The 18,261-nt window shown below is 47.2% G+C and overlaps 1 protein-coding gene and 1 pseudogene across 2 annotated transcripts in view; both read left to right on the forward strand.

Moving 5' to 3' along the window:
- MUC3A (mucin 3A, cell surface associated) overlaps positions 1–18,261 on the forward strand; it is a 72,868-nt gene that overhangs the window by 10,769 nt on the left and 43,838 nt on the right. The window lies entirely within an intron of this gene.
- LOC129490669 (small ribosomal subunit protein uS14-like) lies at positions 17,010–17,180 on the forward strand (annotated as a pseudogene).

Consider the following 18,261-nt stretch of genomic DNA (forward strand, 5'->3'; position numbering starts at 1 on the left):
GTCCACCTCAGCCTCCCAAAGTGCTGGGATTACAGGTGTGAGCTACCATGCCCGACTAGTGCCCTCTGTTTTGGACACTTATTCATTCTTTGTCTTTCATGACCTTGACACGTTTGAAGACCACTGGCCAGTTAGTTTGTAGAATGTCCCTCAATTTGGATTTGTCCCAATCACTGGGTTAATAAGTATCACATTATTTATATTAAAAATTTTTACTTTTTTGAGACAGAGTCTTGCTCTGTCGCCCAGGCTGGAGTGCAGTGGTGTGATCTCGGCTCACTCAGCTCACTGCAGGCTGCGCTGCCCAGTTCAAGTGATTTTCCTACCTCAGCCTCCTAAGTAGCTGGGACTACAGGCACCCACCACCACGCCCGGCTAATTTTTGTGTTTTTCGTAGAGAGGGGGTTCGCCATGTTTGCCAGGCTGGTCTTGAACTCCTGACCTCAAGTGATCCACCTACCTGGGCCTCCCAAAGTGCTGGGATTACAGGCGTGAACCACTGTGCCTAGCCTTGGTCTTCATTTAATCTGAGATGAACAGTGGATGGAAGCATCTTTTTTTTTTTTTTTTTTTTTGAGATGGAGTCTCACAGTGTCTCCCAGGCTGGAGTGCAGTGGCACCATCTCAGCTCACTGCAACCTCCGTCTCCCGGTTCAAGCAATTCTCCTACCTCAGCCTCCCAAGTAGCTGGGATTACAGGCACCCACCACCACACCCAGCTAATTTTTGTATTTTTAGTAGAGATCGGGTTTTGCCATGTTGGTCAGTCTGGTCTTGAACTTCTGACCTCAGGTGATCCTCCTGCCTCAGCCTCCCACAGTGTTGGGATTACATGGCACCCAGCTGGAAGCATCTTTGTTGCCCAGGATGGAGTGCCATGGTGCAATCTCAGCTCACTACAATCTCTGCCTCCCGGGTTCAAGCAATTCTCCTGCCTCAGCCTCCTGAGTAGCTGGGATTACAGGCATGTGCCACCATGTCTGGCTAATTTTGTATTTTTAGTAGAGACGGGGTTTCACCATGTTGGTCAGGCTAGTCTCGAACTCCTGACCTGAAGTGATCTACCTGCCTTGGCTTCCCAAAGTGCTGGTATTACAGGCGTGAGCCACCACGCCCGGCCGGAAGCATCTTAAAATGTAAAATTGCAGATGCAGGTTTAGCAATTTAGACACTTGCACCCAAGATGCACATATTACTAGAGCAATGCCAAGCAAATGTGATTCTGTGGGGTTTCTGTTTGATTTTTAATTTGGAAAGGATTCTGGCTGAGTGAGGTGGCTCACACCTGTAATCTCAGCATTTTTGGGAGGCTGAGGTGGGCAGATCACTTGAGGCCAGGATTTTGAGAGCAGCCTGGCCAACATGGTAAAACCCTGTCTCCACTAAAATTATAAAAATTAGCTGGGCATGGTGGTGGGCACTGGTAATCCCAGCTATTTGGGAGGCTGAGGCAGGAAAATTGCTTGAAGCTGGGTGGCAGAGGTTGCAGTGAGCCAAGATTGTGCCACTGCACTCCAGCCTGGGTGATACAGCAAGACTCCGTCTCAAAAGAAAAAGATTCTAAGGCATGGCAAATAAGATTTAAAGTTGTACAATACTATGTCAAATCTCAATGTGACTTAAATGTAGGAATTATAACCAGGATGTCCTTCAGTCCTTGGATTTCTCCAGCCTTCTTCATTTGTTGATATAGTTTGGATGTTTGTCCTTTCCAGATTGCACATCGAGATGTAATCCCCAGTGTTGGAGATGAGCCCTTGGTTGGAGGTATTTGGCTCATGGGGGTGGATCTCTCATGAATGGTTCAGTGCCAACCCCTTGGTGCTGTTTTGCAATAGTGAGTGGGATCTGGTTAAGAGTGTGGCACCTCCCTCCCACACTCTCTCTTGCTCTCTCTCTTGCCCTGTGACATGCCAGGCCCCCTTCAACTTCCCCTGTAAGTGGAAGCTTCCTGAGGTCCTCACCAGAAGCAAATGCTGGCGCCATGCTTCCTGTACAGCCTGCAGAATCGTGAGCCAAATAAACCTCTTTTCTTTATAAATCACCCAGTCTTAGGCATTTATAGCAATGCAAGAGTGGCCTAACACGTTTGTTTTGCAACTATGAGTGTGAATCAACATATTGGTTCTTTTCAATGCTGAAAACATTGTGCTTTGGCCGGGCGCGGTGGCTCACGCTTGTAATCCCAGCACTTTGGGAGGCCGAGGCGGGCGAATCACGAGGTCAGGAGATCGAGACCATGGTGAAACCCTGTCTCTACTAAAAATAAAAAAAAAATAAAAAAATCAGCCGGGCGTGGTGGCGGGCGCCTGTAGTCCCAGCTACTCGGAGAGGCTGAGGCAGGAGAATGGCGTGAACCCGGGAGGCGGAGCTTGCAGTGAGCCGAGATTGCGCCACTGCACTCCAGCCTGGGCGGCAGAGCGAGACTCCGCCTCAAAAAAAAAAAAAAAGAAAACATTGTGCTTTAATTGTGAGACACATAAGGCTGGCATATGGGTTGCCAAAATTATGATTCTTGAATGTCCTGGCAGATATTTCAAAGTAAAATAATGAAAATTTATAGAAAGGAATTGAGGAATAAAAGAATTTAAATAAGAATAAGTTTAATAAATTTAAATAAGAATTTAAGGCCAGGCGTGGTGACTCATGCCTGTAATCTAGCATTTGGGAGGCCGAGGTGTGTGGATCACCTGAGGTCAAGAGTGTGAGACTAGCCTGGCCAACGTGGCGAAACCCCATCTCTACTAAAAATACAAAAATTAGCCGGGCATGGTGGCAGGCACCTGTAATCCCAGCTGCTCAAGAGGCTGAGGCAGGAGAATCACTTGAACCTGGGAAGCGGAGGCTGTAGTGAGCCAAGATCGCACCACTGCACTCCAGCCTGGGTGACAGAGTGAGACTCTGTCTCAAAAAAAAGGCTGGGTGCGGTGGCTCATGCCTGTAATCCCAGTACTTTGAGAGGCTGAGGCGGGTAAATCACCTGAGGTTAGGAGTTCAAGACCAGCCTGGCCAACATGGCGAAATCCTGTCTCTACTAAAAAATACAAAAAATTATCTGGGCGTGGTGGCGGGCACCTGTAATCCCAGCTACTTGGGAGACTGAGGCAGGAGAATCGCTTGAATCTAGGAGGTAGAGGTTGCACTGAGCCGAGATTGCACCACTGCCCTCTAGCCTGGGCAACACAGTGAGACTCCGTCTCAAAACAAACAAACAAACAAACAAATGAATAAATAAATAAATAAATAGATAAATAAAATAAATAAATAAAAAGGTGTTCGGCTCTATAAAGATCTACTTTTCCCCAAATCTATTTTTTTCTTTTTAAGGGACAGGGTCTTGCTCTGTCACCTAGGCTGTAGTACGGTGGCATGATCATAGCTCACTGCAGCCTCAAATTCCTGGGCTCAAGTGAGCCTCCCACCTCAGCCTCCCCAGTAGCTGGGACTACAGGTGTGTGCCACCACGCTGGGCTAATTTTTGCATTTTTTGTAGAGAAGGGGTCTTGCTATGTTGCCCAGGCTGGTCTCGAACTCGTGAACTCAAGCAATCTGCCCACCTCAGCCTCCCAAAGTGCTGGGATTACAGAAGTGAGCCACTGTGTCTGGTCTACAGTTTTATTCTAAATTGAGCATTAAGGGAATGCAGTCTTTTAATCAGAACTCTGCCAATGCTTTTTATCTAGTCGCCTATTGCCTCTTTTGTCTTCTATGAAATTTTTGTCTCAAGAAAAGCAGGATTACGTTTTTTTTCCTTGACAGATTGAGTTGGTGGTGTGTATTCTTGGTTACCAAAATGCTCACATAGCTTTAGGTTTTGAATGGGTAAATATTCATGATGCATGAAAAAGCATAATATGTATTGTGTGATCTCAGTCCCATAAGATTGGATGTTCTGCCTACACCCAGGACCCTAGAAGGAATGTCAAGCTGTAAAATGCTGGTGATTGTGGATGTTTGTTGTTTTTTGCTTCCTGTGTTTTTCAATTTCCTATTTTTTTATTTTTATTTTTTAGGCGGAGTCTCGCTCCGTTACCCAGGCTGAAGTACAATGATGCAGTCTTGGCTCACTGCAACCTCCGCCTCCTGAGTTCAAGCGATTCTCCTGCCTCAGCCTCCTGAGTAGCTGGGATTACAGGCACATGCCACCATGCCCGGCTAATTTTTGTAATTTTAGTAGAGATGAGGTTTCACCATGTGGGCCAGGCTGGTCTTGAATTCCTGACTTCAGGTGATCCGCCCGCCTTGGCCTCCCAAAGTCCTAAGATTACGGGTATGAGCCACCGTGCCCGGCCTATCTCTTCTATCTAATTGTATTTTTGTAGCTATCAACCAACCTCTCTTCACTGCCCCCTCCCTACACTCTGATAACTGTCAGTCTACTCTACCTCCACGAGGTTCTTCCTTTTTTTTTTTTTTTTTTTTTTTGAGACAGAGTCTTTCTCTGTTGCCCAGGCTGGAGAGCAGTGGCATGATGTTGGCTCACTGCAACCTCCGCCTCCTGTGAGTCAAGTGATTCTCCTGCCTCAGCCTCCCGAGTAGCTGGGATTATAGGTGTGCAGCACCATGCCCGGCTAATTTTTGTATTTTTATAGAGATGGAGTTTCACCATGTTGGCCAGGATGGTCTCAAACTCCTGACCTCAAATGATCTGCTCCCCTCGGTTCCCGAAGTGCTGGGATTACAGGCGTGAATCTCACTGGTGTGAGAACTTAGAGGCACCTCTCCCACCCGCGCCCAGCCGGCCTCTTCTAGAATTTTATATAAATTGAATAGTCATATTGTCTACTATTTGACTTTTTTCACTATCCTAATGTTGTTGTAATTCTTCCAAGTCAGTTCACATATATTTCATTCCTTCTTATTGCCAAATAGGATTCCATTGTATGGATATACCAAAATATATCCCTTCACCATCTGATAGCCTCCCTTCTTAATTTTTAGCTATTATAACTTTTAGCTATTATAATTTTTAGCTATTATAATTAGTACACTCAAAACTCTTGTGTGTATACATGTTCATTTCTCTTAAGTAAATACCTAGATCAAGATAATCAGGCTGGACGAGGTGGCTCATGCCTGTAATCCCAGCACTCTGGGAAGCTGAGGCTGGAGGATTGCTTGAGCCCAGGAGTTTGAGACCGGTTTGGGCAACATGGTGAAACTCTGTCTGTACAGAAAAATAAAAAAAATTAGCCGGGTGTGGTGGTGCATGCTTGTAATCCCAGCTACCCAGGAGGCTGAGACAGGAGGATTGCTTGAACCTGGAAGGTTGAGGCTGCAGTGAGCTGTGATCACACAACTGCATTCCAGCCTGGGTAACAAAATGAGACCCTGTCTCAAAAAAAAAAAAAAAGAAAAAGAAAAAGAAAGATGATGGGGCGCAGTGGCTCACACCTGTAATCCCAGCACTTTGGGAGGCTGAGGCAGGTGGATCACCTGAGGTCAGAAGTTCGAGACCAGCCTGGCCAACATGGTGAAACCTGGTCTCTACTAAAAATACAAAAAAATTAGCTGGGTGTGGTGGTGGGCACCTGTAATCCCAGCTACTTGGGAGGCTGAGGCAGGAGAATTGCTTGAACCTGGGAGGCGGAGGTTGCAGTGAGCTGAGACTGTGCCACTGCACTACAGCCTGGGCGACAGAGAGAGACTGTTTCAAAAAAGAAAAAGAAAAAAAATGATAATCAGCAGAACCAAGAAATGGGAACAAAGACTGTTTGCTGCTCACAACAGATGCTACTCGGTGTCACCATGAGCTTGTTAGGTAAACATCCAAAGAGAGAGGGAGGAAAGAAAAAATATACTTTAGCCACCTAGAATTACGAGTAGTTCTACAAATTATACTAAAAAAAAAAGAAGGAAAAAAGGTACTGATTATCTTGCGGTGGGGGGTGTCCCCAGAGAGGCTGCTGGTTGGAGACACAGGGCCCGTTTCCTCTTCCCAATTTCCCTCTTGTCAGCCAGAGACAAAGAACTCAGTCTTCAGGTGGCTCAAAACGTAAAGGAAGAAAAAAAGAAAAAAAAGAGGCCGGCCACAGTGGCTCACGCCTGTAATCCCAGCACTTTGGGAGGCTGAGGTGGGTGGATCACGAGGTCAGGAGTTCGAGACCAGCCTGACCAACATGGTGAAACCCCGTCTCTACTAAAAATCTAAAAATTAGCTGGGCATGGTGGTGGAGGTAATCGCCATTTGCACACCAGGCTGGGCAACAAGAGTGAAACTCTGTCTCGAAAAAAAAAAAAAGAGAGAGAGAGAGAGAGAGAGAGACTGCTGCTTCAGGAAGTTAGAAGTCCAAGAAAAAAAGGAGAACTTTAAACTTTAAGTATTGAGCAAACACCAGGTCTAGCAAACATAATGTTAGCTCTAGATTACTTATTGATTAATGAGCAAACCTGAAGGTACAGGGAGAAAATAAAAGGTGACTAACTAAATTATATATACATATAAAATATACATACATAATATATGTGATACAATACATATATTAATGCATATATGTACACATTATGTATATATTATATGTATATTGTATATTAATATATAATACACTATATATTATTATATGTACCATATATGTATATTACATATATGTATATTACATATATATTCTATACACATATTATATTATATATGTATATATAATTTATCTAGTCACCTTTTATTTTCTCCTTGTACCTAGAAGTACAATATATAGTTAAATATATTGTATATATTAGGCCGGGCGCAGTGGCTCACGCTTGTAATCCCAGCACTTTGGGAGGCCGAGGCGGGCGGATCACGAGGTCAGGAGATCGAGACCACGATGAAACTCTGTCTCTACTAAAAATACAAAAAATTAGCCGGGCGTGGTGGCGGGCACCTGTAGTCCCAGCTACTCGGAGAGGCTGAGGCAGGAGAATGGCATGAACCCGGGAGGCGGAGTTTGCAGTGAGCCGAGATTGTGCCACTGCACTCCAGCCTGGGTGACAGAGCAAGACTCCGTCTCAAAAAAAAAAAAAAAAAAATATATATATATATATATATTGTATATATTATATACTATATATGTAGAAATGTATACCTTATATGTACATATGTATATTATATGTAATACATTATACGTATTATACATATATAATATACATATGATACATATATAATATTTTAATATAAATATAAATAGACAAATTGAGTATACAATATATTTTCTATAGTTTGATTCAACTGGAAATTCAAAATTCATATAACAAAAATATAAAAAAGGACACTGGGTTTTGTGCCTCTACAATGTAGGTTCTAACTTTCACCTTTCAAAAAATGCACTAGGCCAGGCTTGGTGGCTCACACCTGTAATCCCAGCACTGTAGGAGGCCAAGGTGGGAGGATTGCTTTAGGCCAGGAGTTTGAGACCAGCCTGGGCAACATAGTGAGACCCTTGCCTTTACAAAAAAAAAAAAAATTAGCCGGATATGGTGGTGAATGGCTGTTGTCCCAGCTACTCAGGAGACTGAAGCAGGAGGAGGATTGCTTGACCCCTGGAGGTTGAGGCTACAGTGAACCATGATAGTGCCACTGTACTTCAGCCTGGGTGACAGAGGGAGACCCTGCCTCCAAAATAAAAAAAAGAAGAAGAAAGGAGCCCCATCCCACATGCCAGATGCCAGACAACATCACCCCAAAATCTCACTGCTAGAGATGCCATCATCTCAGATGACATCACCCCAACCCAGGGCCTTGACACTGGAGATGACTTCACCCCTTACACTAAACCTTCACTCCTTGCTTGGGTGGCAAACCTAGGTCATGCCCATGGATTTACCTCTCCTAAGACACAAATGGACACAGGACATTTTTACTTTTCTTTCTGAACTCCCTGCCTGCATAGGCTATGATCTTAGTACGCTGCTTGCCCTCTGCTCAAACGTACACCCCCTCATATCCATCCCTAAAAGAAACTCTGGCCATGTGCAAGCCAATCTGGAAGCCATGCTGGTGTGTGACAGCGTCATTCCACTCTGCTCCAGATCCAGAGTTGATCTGTTCCCTTGGCCCCACCCTGGGCGGTGGAGTGGGTGGCTCTGCGTGGGATTTCAGGTCACAATGGGTGCCTTCATATGCTTCAACTGTTTACGCTCATCCAAGGCCTTACTCAGCATGGCACGTAGCTCAGACTTCTCTGACAGCCTTTAATATCTACACCATTCGAACGGTGCCTGTTGGAATATGCACAAGGTCTCACGCCTCGGTCAGTGGTATTAGGAACAACAGACCAAAGGTTGCTGGCTAGACTTTAGAAGTAGATCACCACATCCACATGGGCCAAGCTGGTAGCCAGAGTATGAACTTAAAGGCGCCTCTCTCACCCAGCAGGCTGGGCTTCCTGCATTCCTGCCACTTCCTTTATTTTTATTTATTTATTTATTTATTTATTTTGAGACCGAGTCTCACTCTGTTGCCCAGGCTGGGGTGCAATGGTGCGATCTCGGCTCACTACAACTTCTGCCTCCCAGGTTCAAGCGATTCTCCTGCCTCAGTCTCCTGAGTAGCTGGGACTACGGGCGCAAGTGACCAAGCCCGGCTAATTTTTATATTTTTAGTAGAGACGGGGTTTCACCATGCTGGGCAGGTCTCAAACTCTCTACCTTCACGAGGTTCTTTCTTTCTTTCTTTCTTTCTTTCTTTCTTTCTTTCTTTCTTTGAGAGAGTCTTGCCCTGTTGCCCAGGCCTCGAACTCCTGACCTCAAGTCTTGAACTCCTCTCCTCAAGTGATCCACCTGTCTCGGCCTCTTGGCCTCCCAAATTGCTGGGATTATAGGCATGAGCCACTGTGCCCAGCCCCCCCGCCACTTTCTTTAAATGGAGCATTTAGACATCTGCCCTTGAACTTCAAGTGACTGGCACTGTATTCCCCTCTCTATATACGTACTGCGAGTTGACACATGCTCTCTCCACTTGACTCTACTCCTATTCTCTCTCTCTCTACTTGACCTGGGGTTGGAGGACTGCTCTCCTGACTCCTCATGCTGTTTTCCCAACTCACGGTGCCCTCCTGACTAATGGTGCCCTTCCTGCCTAGGAGGCCCTTATTTATTGTCTGTAAAAAATCTCTGGGGCCAGGCACAGTGGCTCATTTCTTTAATCCCAGCACTTTGGGAGGCCGAGGCAGGAGGATCACTTGAGCCCTGGAGTTCAAGACCAGCCTGGGCAACATGGTGAGACTCCATCTCTATAAAATAATAATAATAATAATAATAAAAAGAAATCTTTGAACTAGTTTCCTATTGTGATGGTGTCAGAAGCATTTGAACCAGAGCAACCCCATCTTGAGTAGGGACTGGGTAGAATGAGCTGAGACCTGCTGGGCTGCATTCCAAGAGGTTAGGCATTCTTAGTCACAGGATGAGATAGGACGTCACAAGATACAGGTTACAAAGACCCTGATAAAATGGGATGCAATAAAAAAAATGTCGGCCATGGCCAGGTGCGGTGGCTCACGTCTGTAATTCCAGCACTTTGGGAGGCCGAGGCGGGCGAATTACAAGGTCAGGAGTTCGAGACCAGCCTGGCCAACATAGTGAAACCCCGTCTCTACTAAAAATAGAAAAAATTAGCCGGGTGTTGTGGTGGGCCCCTGTAATCCCAGCTACTCAGGAGGCTGAGGCAGGAGAATCACTTGAACTCGGGAGGTGGAGGCTGCAGTGAGCTGAGGTTGTGCCATTGCACTCCAGCCTGGGCGACAGAGCGACTCCATCTCAAAAAAAGCCGGCCAAAACTCGCCAAAACCAGGATGGCAACAAGAGTGACCTGTGGCTGTCCTCACTGCTCATAATATGCTAATTATAACATATTAGCTTGCTAAATGGCACTCCTACCAGTGCTGTGACAGTTTGCAAATGCCATGGCAACGCCCAGAAGTTACCCTATATGGTCTAAAAGGGGGAGGAATTCTCAGTTCTGGGAAATTCCTACCCGTTGTCTGGAAAACTCATGAATAATCCACCCCTTCTTTAGCATACGATCAATAAATAACCATTAGAAAATAGCCAGCCAACAAAACAAACAAACAAACAAAAAGGAAGACCAAAAAATAAAAGACAAAACAAAACAAAAATGGCCAACCAGCAGCCATCGGGGCTGCTCTATGAAGTAGCCATTCTCCTGTTTTTTCACTTCTGTAATAAACTTGCTTTCGCTTCACTCTGTGGACTCACTCCAAAATTTTTTTCTTTTTTTTTTTTTAAGACAGAGTCTCGCTCTGTCACCCAGGCTGGAGTGCAGTGGCGCGATCTCCCGAGTAGCTGGGACTACAGGCACGCCTGCCACTACGCCCGGCTAATTTTTTGTATTTAGTAGAGATGGGGTTTCACCGTGTTAGCCAGGATGGTCTCGATCTCCTGACCTTGTGATCCGCCCACCTCAGCCTCCCAAAGTGCTGGGATTATAGACGTGAGCCACTGCGCCTGGCTCTTCCAAATTCTTTCTTGCGCAAGATCCAAGAACCCTCTCTTGGGGATTGGATCAGGAACTGTTTCTGGTAAAAGTGCTTTCCTGAATTTGTGACTTCCATCTGAAGAACCAGGGGAAATCTGAGGCTGAGTTTTCCCTGGGGCGCCTGGGGGAACACAAGATTGGGCTCCCAGAGCCAGAGAGACCATCCAGCAGGCATAAACTGGACGTGGTGGGTCACACAAAAGCCACGAGGGCGTCTGCCAGTATAAGCAAGTTTCCCCAGTGAGGGACCTTTAGGGATCCCTTAGCATTACGCCATCCACCAGGTCCGTAAGTATCCTGTGAAAAGCCCACTGTGAACACTATGCCCAGCTTCCCTTCATTTCTCCTTAAAGCAGGTTTGCTAGCTGCTCTGCTACTGAGACCCCCAGGTAGCTCTCAAAGCAGGGTGTCTTTCCATGTTCTTGCTTGCCCCACTCCCCAGTAGCTTGGGCCTGCTGTGGCTGGTTATGTTAGAGTAGGTATCTAGGCAGACATGAGCAGTGTAGGAGAGGATGCCCAGTTCCCTTCCCCAGGAATGTCAAGTGATGAGTAGGTTGTGGTCAAGTGGTTGTTAAACTGTCTTTCTGAAATAATAATTGGTTGTAGCTGGCGCCAGGGAAAGGCGGTTTCCCAATAGATAGAAAACACCTGAGGCTGGTGATCAGCAGCTTCGCGATAAGATCTCAGGAGTTGGGTGAGTGGGCTCAAGCATGTGCACTAAGAGGCAACATGGCAGAGCTTAAGTGGTATTTCTTTTTTGTTTTGTTTTAGACGGAGTCTTGCTCTGTCGCCCAGGCTGGAGTGCAGTGGAGCGATCTCAGCTCACTGTGACCTCCATCTCCTGAGTTCAAGTGATTCTCCTGCCTCAGCCTCCCAAGTAGCTGGGATTACATGCGCATGCCACCATGCCCAGCTAATTTTTTTTTTTTTTTGTATTTGTATTAGAGATGGAGTTTCACCATGTTGGCCAGGATGGTCTCGATCTCTTGACCTCGTGATCTGCCCGCCTCAGCCTCCCAAGTGTTGGGATTACAGGTGTGAGCCACCATGCCTGGCCGCAGCTAGTTTTTATACTTTTAGTAGAGAGGGGGTTTCACCATGTTAGCCAGGCTAGTCTTGAACTCCTGACCTCAAGCGATCCTCCTGCCTTGGCCTCCCAAAGTGTTGGGATTACAGGTGTGAGCCACTGCACTTGGCCAACTGATCTATGTCTTCCCAGGAACCCTCGGCTGGTAGGGGAAAAACGCCTCAAATGAGCATGTGCACACCTTCAGTAAACACACTGTTCCCACCCCAAGGGAAAATCAAGGGAGATGAGACACAAAGCCCCGGAACCATGCCAATGTATAAAACCCCAAGTCAGGGGTTCAACAGTGCACTTGAATCTCTCAAGTTGCCTGCCTGGCCCTCTTCCAAGTGTACTTTACTTCCTTTCTTTCCTCTAAAACTTTTTAAAAAAAATTTATATTAATTAATTAATTAATTTATTTTTGAGACAGAGTCTTGCTCTGTCATCCACGCTGGAGTGCAGTGGCGTGATCTCAGCTCACTGCAACCTCTGCCTCCTGGGTTCAAGTGATTCTCCTGCCTCAGCCTCCCCAGTAGTTGGGATTACAGGCGCCCACCACCACGCCTGGCTAATTTTTGTATTTTTAGTAGAGACGGGGTTTTGCTATGTTGGCCAGCCTGGTCTTGAACTCCTGGCCTCAAGCAATACGCCCACCTTGGCCTCCCAAAGTGCTGGGATTATAGGCATGAGCTGTCCCATGCCTGGCCTTGTTCCTGTTCTAAAATTTTTTAAGAAACAGACTCCTGCTCAAAAACTTGCCTCAGTCTCTCACTCTGCCTTATGCCCCTCAGAGGAATTATTTCCTTCGAGGAGGCAAGAATTGAATTGCTGCAGACCTGTATGGATTCGCTGCTGCTAACAAAAGAAGCATCCCATGAAAGGGACACTGCAAACGCCACGTCCTTCATTTCCCATTAAAGCAGGGTTACTAGCTGCTCTGCTACTGAAACCCCCATTTAGTTGGGGGCTTTCAAAGCAAGATCTCTTCCCATGTTCTTGCTTTCCCCACCCTGCCAATAGCTTGAGACTGCTCTTGTGGGTTACTTGGTGTGGGGCTCATGGTAGAGGTGTTACAGGAAAGGAGTCCCGATCCAGACCCTTCAAGAGAGGGTTCTTGGATTTTGCGTAAGAATTCAGGGCGAGTCCGTAAAGCCAAAGCAAGTTTATTAGGAAAATAAAGATATACAATAGTGGCTACTCCATAGACAAAGCAGCCCCGAGGGTGGCTGGTTGACCATTTTTATGGTTATTTCTTGATGACATGCTAAACAAGGGGTGGATTATTCATGCCTCCTCTTTTTAGACCATATAGGGTAATTTCCTGACGTTGCCATGGCGTTTGTAAGCTGTCATGGTGCTGGTGGGAGTGTAGCGGTAAGGATGATCAGAGGTCACTCTCTTCGCCATCTTGGTTTGGTGGGTTTTGGCCGGCTTCTTTACTGAAACTAAGGGAGGAGACCACCCCTCATATTGTCTTATGCCCAATTTCTGCCTCCAAAGAAAGAAGAAGGAAAAATTAAGAGGCAGAAATGAAATCCACAAGCAGACAGCCCAGCACCACACCCTGGGCCCGGTTGTTAAAGATCAACCCCTGACCTTATCGGTTATGTTATCTATAGATTACAGACATTATATAGAAAAGCACTGTGAAAATCCCTGTCCTGTTCTGTTCCATTCTAATTACCGGTGCATGCAGCCCCCAGTCACATACCCTCTGCTTGCTCAATCAATCACGACCCTCTCACGCAGACCCCCTTAGAATTGTGAGCCCTTAAAAGGGACAGGAATTGCTGACTCAGAGAGCTCGGTTGTTGGAGACATGAGTCTTGCCGAAGCTCCTGGCTGAATAAAGCCCTTTCTTCTTTAACTCAGTGTCTGAGGAGTTTTGTCTGTGGCTTGTCCTGCTACAAAACCTGTTTTATCAGCAAGGTCTTTATGACCTATATCTTGCACTGACCTCCTATCTCATCCTGTGACTTAGAATGCCTTAACCGACTGAGAATGTGCCCAGTAGGTCTCAGCCTCATTTTACCCAGTTCCTATTCAAGATGGAGTTGCTCTGGTTCACCTGCCTCTGACAGAGGCATGGTATTCCATTTCTCCAGGGCTAGTCTCTGTCTCAGGCAAGCTCTTTGCTCCTGGGTCTTGGGGATGGAATTTCTCAGCATATCTGTCCTTCCTCATGGCAGCCAAGCTTTTCCTTATGTCTTTGGATTCGGGGGGTCTTTGGCAGGACAGAATTTCTCATCCCTACTCCCATGGTGGCTGACCTCTCTGTATCAGTGCAGGCTTCTGAGTGCAAGCAGCTGTCCTCCCCTCCACCAGGGCACTCAGCTTTGCCTCTAGTTCTTCTTCAGCAGCAGCTAGCTTGGAAATGAGGGCAGGAGGATGTGTAACCACCTGAGAGGTTCTTCTTGCCTGCTGCATAAAGAAACACTATGGCATTGTAGTAGAGAAAGAGTTTAATAGACACAAGGCTGGCCATGCCACATGGGAGATGGAGTTAGCACTCAAATCATCTTGTCCAAAGCTTGTATGTTAGGGATGTCATGGGAAAATGACAGCTGGTGGTGTGGGGTAAAAGAATTTGTGAAGACAGTTGTAAGTAAAGGAAGCCAGATTTATTAGACAAAGTAGGAAAATACGTTGCCAGAGAGATAACAGGCTACCAGTGGAAGAGAAACTGACTGCAAAAAACAAACTCGCTGGAGATTTTATAGGGTACTGTTTATGCTGTCTGTTGAAGAGGGCTTTATGTAGTACTGATAACATCAAGGTTGCAGTGAGCTAACTTGCAGGTGTCTGGTGATAGCTGGGTGCAGGAAAGATTGTGAGTTACTTGTGCGGGAGAGCTGTGTGTCCTGGAACATGAAGAAAGACAGACTTGTTGCTTATCTGCTTTCTCTTTTTGCTTTCCCTTGGTTCCACCAGCCCGACTCCCTTTCCCTAATTAGGACTCCACAAGGGGATGAGGGTGGCCAGGTAATAGGTGCTTGCTGCTGATTGGTTAGGGCGGAGATGAAATTCTGCCTCCTGCAGGCAGAATTGCTTCTGGGCAGGGCTACAGGGGTGGGTTTGGTGGGGGATTCAGGTGGGTTCAGGTGGAGCCACGGATCTCTGACGTGCAAAAATCCTCAAAAGACATCTCAAAAGGCCAATCTTAGGACTGAAGCTCCTCTCCTCCTCCAAGCCTGATGGTCTCCCATTGGCTTTACAAAAGGCTTTGGGGAGGAGAGGAGTTTCAGGGCAAGGCCTATTATCATTTGAATGATAACCTAAAATGTCTTCCAAAGTTAGCTTGGCCCAATAGCCCCCAAATAATCAAGGGAAAGACAAGATGGTGCAGGTGGAGGGCGTTAACACTGCTTACTATTATAATTTTTCTCAGTGATATAATTTTCTTTTTTAATTTAATTTTTTTTTTTGCACACAAAACAATAAACATTTTCTAAAAGTACATACGAACAAAAAGATGCATATCAAACATATTAGGAAGGTTGCACATGGGAAGACGGGGAATAGAAATGGGGGGTGGGAGCCAAAGAAAATAAATGAGAGAGGGACTTTGTATGGATCAATGATAACTCAATCCTGTATTTGACAAAGAAGAAGGAGAAGGAAGAGGAAGAAAAAGAAAGTGGGATAAAGGATCAGAAAGGGAGGAAAATAGAAAAAATTAGAGTATGACTTCAGGGTAGACCTGTTTTGTTGTCGCTTGGTTTGTTGGTTGGTTTGACAGTTGTATTTTTCATATGTTTCGCCATGTTGGCCAGGCTGGTCTCGAGCTCCTAGCCTCAAGTGATCAACCCGCCTCAGCCTCCCAGAGTACTGGGACTACAGGCGTGAGCCACCACATCCAGTCCCCACATTGCTTCTGGCCTCTGTGGTAGACCTCCCAGACGGGGCGGCTGGGCAGAGGCGCTCCCCACATCCCAGATGGGGCGGCCAGGCAGAGATGCTCCTCATTTCCTAGACGGGGTGGTGGCCGGGCAGAGGGGCTCCTCACTTCCTGGATGGGGCGGCTGGGCAGAGGCGCTCCTCACATCCCAGACGATGGGTGGCCGGGCAGAGGTGCTCCTCACTTCCCAGATGGGGCGGCCGGGCAGAGGCGCCCCTCACATCCCAGAAGGGGTGGCCGCGCAGAGGCGCTCCTCACCTCCCAGACGGGGCAGCGGGGCAGAGGCGCTCCTCACCTCCCAGACGGGGGCGGCCGGGCAGAGGCGCTCCTCACATCCCAGAAGGGGCGGCCAGGCAGAGACGCTCCCCACCTCCCAGACGGGGCGGCGGCCAGGCAGAGGCTGCAATCCCAGCACCCTGGGAGGCCAAGGCAGGCAGCTGGGAGGCGGAGGCTGCAGCGAGCCAAGACCACGCCACCGCACTCCAGCCCGGGCAACACCGAGCACCGAATGAGCGAGCCTCCGTCTGCAGTCCCAGCACCTCGGGAGGCCGAGGCGGGCAGAGCACTGGAGGTCAGGAGCTGGAGACCAGCCTGGCCTACATGGCGAAACCGCGCCTCCAGCCAAAGGAGAAAAACCAGGGAGGGGTGGTGGCGCGCGGCGGCAATCCCAGATAGCCTGCAGGCCAGGGCAGGAGAATCACGGGAGCTGGACGCAGGGAGTCTGCAGCGAGCCGAGTTTATTCCAGCCTGGGCCACAGAGAGGGACGGAAGGAAGGAAGGAAGGAGGGAAGGAGGGAAGGAGGGAAGGAATTTCAAACTCCTGACTGTCAGGCCTCTGAGCCCAAGCTAAGCCATCATATCCCCTGTGACCTGCACGTATAAATCCAGATGGCCTGAAGTAACTGAAGAATCACAAAATAAGTGAAAATGGCCTGTTCCTGCCTTAACTGATGACATTACCTTGTGAAATTCCTTTTCCTGGCTCATCCTGGCTCAAAAGCTCCCTCACTGAGCACCTTGTGACCCCCACCCCTGCCCACCAGAGAACAACCCCCCTTTGACTGTAATTTTCCTTTACCTACCCAAATCTTATAAAACGACCCCACCCCTCTCTCCCTTCACTGACTCTCTTTTCCGACTCAGCCCGCCTGCACCCAGGTGATTAAAAGCTTTATTGCTCACACAAAGCCTGGTGGTCTCTTCACAGGGACGCGAGTGAAACTGACCTCAAGTGATCTGCCCTCCTTGGCCTCCCAAAGTGCTGGAATTACAGGTGTGAGCCCCTGTGGCCTGGCCCCTGAGGCCAATTTTATACATTTTAGAGGGACGGAAGTTACAGGCATATGTCAATCAATACATGTAAACTGTACATTGGTTCAGTCAGGAAAGGTGGAACAATTTGGGGTGTGGGGCAGGGGGACTTCCAGATAATAGATAAATTCCAAGATTTTCTGATTGGAAATTGGTTGAAAGAGTAAAGTTATGATCTAAAGACCTGGAATCAACAGAAAGGCATGTCTGGTTTAAAGATAAGAGGTTGTGGCCTTTTACCTCGTTGCACTTCTGAGAGCAAGATGGGTCACCGGCAGCTGTACTGGAGCCACCAGTGAATATTCGGCCAGGGTTCTCATTCTTGTCACATCTGCCCAAACCAGCATGGTCTGATCCAGAAATATGCCCTCAATATGTGCCGCCAGTGTTTCCGTCAGTACAGGAAAGATATGGGTTTCATTAAGTTGTACTAACTGATCTTCCTTGAAAGGATTATCCAAGGCATCTACCCAGTGAAGAACCATGATAGTGGCTGGGCACGGTGGCTCACGCCTGAAATCCCAGCACTTTGGGAGGCCGAGGCGGGCAGATCACGAGGTCAGCAGATCGAGACTATCCTGGCCAACATGGTGAAACCTCATCTCTACTAAAAATACAAAAATTAGCTGGGCGTGGTGGCATATGCCTGTAATCCCAGCTACTCAGGAGGCTGAGGCAGGAGAATCGCTTGAACCTGGGAGGTGGAGGGTTGCAGTGAGCTGAGATTGCGCCACTGCACTCCAGCCTGGCAACAGAGCAAGACGCCGTCAAAAACACACAAACAAACAAACAAAAAAACCAAAAAACCATGATAGCTCTTTGTACATAAAATAAACATTTTTTAAAAAGATAAGGGGTTGTGGAGACCACTTGTTTTTTTTTTTGACAGAGTCTTGCTCTGTTGCCCAGGCTGGAGTGCAGTGGCGCAATCTTGGTTCACCGCAACCTCCACCCTCTGGGTTCAAGCGATTCTCCTGCCTCAGCCTCCCGAGTAGTTGGAACTACAGGTGCGCGCCACCACACCTGGCTAATTTTTTGTATTTTAGTAGAGACAGGGTTTCACCATGTCAGCCAGGATGGTCTGGATCTCCTGACCTCGTGATCTGCCCACCTCGGCCTCCCAAAGTGCTGGGATTATAGGTGTGAGCCAAGACCAAGGTTCTTGTTATGCAGATGAAGCCTCCAGGTAGCAGGCCTCAGAGAGAATAGATGGGAAGTGTTTCTTATCAGACTTAAAAAGGCGCCAGACTCTTAGTTGTATCTCTCCTGAATCAAGAGAAGACCTGGAAAGGGAAGGGGACTCTCTACAGAGTGTAGATTTTCCCTACAAGAGACAGATTTGCAGGGCCGTTTCAAAATATGTCGAAGAAAAATTTATTTTGGGGTAAAATACTTCTGTTTCTTTCAGGACCTGCTATCTATCATGTGATGCTATACTTCAGTCAGGTTGGAATTTGGTATCTTCTTGCTACAAAGAGTCTGTTTTGTCAGCCTTAAGATCTCTGTGTTGATGTT

This window comes from Symphalangus syndactylus, chromosome 9, assembly GCF_028878055.3.
Source record: "Symphalangus syndactylus isolate Jambi chromosome 9, NHGRI_mSymSyn1-v2.1_pri, whole genome shotgun sequence".
NCBI lineage: Eukaryota > Metazoa > Chordata > Mammalia > Primates > Hylobatidae > Symphalangus > Symphalangus syndactylus.